Source organism: Lathyrus oleraceus, chromosome 2, assembly GCF_024323335.1.
Source record: "Lathyrus oleraceus cultivar Zhongwan6 chromosome 2, CAAS_Psat_ZW6_1.0, whole genome shotgun sequence".
Lineage (NCBI taxonomy): Eukaryota > Viridiplantae > Streptophyta > Magnoliopsida > Fabales > Fabaceae > Lathyrus > Lathyrus oleraceus.
Window position 1 is genome coordinate 187,117,216 of NC_066580.1, and position 2,789 is coordinate 187,120,004.

Sequence of the window (2,789 nt, forward strand, 5' to 3'; positions counted from 1 at the left end):
TAGTTTAATTTCTGAAGCATACAATTTATTTTCTCACGATAGTTTCTACACCGGAAACTATTGTGTAATTTTTACTGGATCTAACCTTACGTTAGATCATAGTATTTTATTTCCTTGTTTTTACTTTCCTATCTGATCGAGAATTGTGAAGAACAAATCCAACCGACTTGTGGTGGAGTGTTCGAGCACCGAAGCGTAGGAGATAAAATCCAGATTTCTAGTATTTTTCCAGGTTCATTAATTAATTGATTTATTGTTTTAATTTACATATGCTTTGTTCCGCTGTTTATATATATTGTTTGTTTGATATGGCCGTATTTATGCATGATTATTATTTATGCATGTTTATCATGTCTGACTAATTAATTTAGATATCGGTATGTAAAGTAAGCAAAATAAATGAATAAAAATTGAGTTGGTTTAAATTTATTTCAGAATATAGTCACTCTTTTTCTGGTCTCAGTTTACAAAGTTAATACCAAGGTTTTTGTACGAGAGTAAAAGACATAAAGAAGTTAAAATCAATAGAACGACGGTTTGAGTTTTTAACTGGACAGTGTAAATTGAACATTAACTTTAAATCAGGGCGAAAGCAATTTTTAAGGTTAATTAAATTCTAATTATTTTCAAAAATTATTTTTAAAAGTTAAATTTGAGGACGAGAGTTAAGCATTTAAGTTTAATCATAAAATCTAAGTCAACAGAGCGAGAGTTTGAGACGAGGGCGTTTAAACTGTTAGTATTTTCTCAAAAGGAGTTTCTATAGATTCTATTATTTTCAAAAGTGATTTTAGATTTAACGAAATAGTGAGAGCGTACGTTAAAATATAAAGTCATTGTCTAATTCAACAGAGCGAGAGTTTGAGGAAAAGACTTTTAATTAATAGTGTCTACTGAAAAGACTTATTTTAAAATTAAGGAAAAGACCAACGAAGATTTGATTCCCCAAATACGACGAACTACATACTGATATCCATATTATTTGGTATTTTATCTAGATCCAAATTTAGTTTTATTTTTTTCCCCTAATCATTAAAGTATCATCCGCCTTAGCTTTACGCAGTAACCCTAGAAAAACAGTAGATCGATTCGTTAAGTCCCTGTGGGATCGATATCTTTTAAAACTACGCGATTACACTGTGCACTTGCAGTTAGTACCCCGATAGACTCATAAAGTCGCGATCAAATTTTTGGCGCCGTTGCCGGGGACTTTTATTTAGTCGATATCGTAACTCTTCTGTTACGCTGTAGAGACTAAGGCAATTTTTATTTTTTCCCTTTTTCGTTGATTTGTATGCCACACACTCGCTCACAAGGCGAGCCGTACTACTTACGAATCAACAACGTCGAACGATATCTCCGATTATTACGACGAATTCGGGAGTATCGTGCTAGAAACAATCTTCCTCCAATCGAAATTCCTGATCTCAAAAATCCCCTTCCTTTGACGATACCAGCGATGGCCGAACCAGCTCGTGCTCTTCGAGATTACGCTGCTCCATCGCAGGATGAGCCGCATTCGAGTATTGCTCCACCCGCAATCGAAGCGAACAACTTCGAACTTAAACCTTCGATGTTGCAGGCAGTGCAATAGAATCAATTCTCTGGAAATCCTACCGAGGATCCAAACCTTCATTTATCCGTATTTGTCCAATATGCTAACATTGTTAAAGCTAATGGTGTCACTTCTGAGGCAATTCGACTTTGTCTTTTTCCTTTCTCGTTAAGAGATAAAGCTAGAAGATGGCTTCAGTCTCTTCCTTCCAACTCAATCACCACATGGAATGAGATGAAGAAAGTCTTTCTTGCCCGATATTTTCCTCCAAGCAAAACAGCTATGTTGAGAGCCCAGATAAATGGATTTAAGCAAAAAGATAACGAATCTCTTTTCGAAGCATGGGAAAGATACAAGGACATGATGAGACTTTACCCACACCATGGTTTAGAGGACTGGTTAGTAATTCACACCTTCTACAATGGTCTCTTGTACAACACAAGGTTAACAATAGACGCCGTCGCCGGTGGTGCGCTTATGGATAAACCTTACATCGACGCTTATCAACTTATCGAGAGCATGGCCCAAAATCATTATCAGTGGGGTAGCGACCGAACAGTGGTAGAAAAACCTCAAACGAAAGGTGGCATGTACGAGATAAGTAGCCTTGATCATGTTAATGCAAAAGTGGATGCTATTGCCCAGAAAATTGAAAGTTTAAATGTATCACCTCCAGCCACCGTGGTTGCCGTAACTCAAAATTACAAGGTCTGTGGAATTCAAGGTCACACTCCTACAGATTGTCAACTCCTAATAGGAATTCAAACAGATCAGGTGAACTATGTTCAAGGAAATCCTTACTCGCATACCTATAACTCAAATTGGAAGAACCATCCTAATTTCTCGTATAAAAGTAACAACGCTTTATACGCACCAGGTCAAGCTCCCAGTCAAGCTCCAGCTGTACCACCTGGATATCAAAAGCCGACCCCATCTACACCTAACAATAACGTTCCTAGGAAATCCAACTTAGAAATCATGATGGAGAACTTCATAGCTTCTCAACAGCAAACCAATAAAGAGTTCTTAAACCAGAATGTACACACTAGTGAACAGATTAAACAACTAGCAAGTAAAGTAGATGCCCTGGCTACCCATAACAAAATGCTTGAAACACAAATCTCGCAAGTAGCTCAACAACAAGCGTCTACTGCTGCCCCAACTGGTACATTTCCTGGACAGCCACAACCTAATCCGAAAGGTCACGCTCATGCAATTATATTACGAAGTGGTA

The 2,789-nt window shown here is 37.4% G+C and overlaps 1 non-coding gene across 1 annotated transcript; it reads right to left on the bottom strand.

Annotated features, from left to right (window-relative positions):
- Positions 1-1,837: 1,837 nt before the first annotated feature.
- On the bottom strand, positions 1,838-1,944 carry LOC127123968 (small nucleolar RNA R71). The gene has a single exon (XR_007803620.1). It is a non-coding gene; the product is annotated as a small nucleolar RNA R71 (small nucleolar RNA).
- Positions 1,945-2,789: the final 845 nt, after the last annotated feature.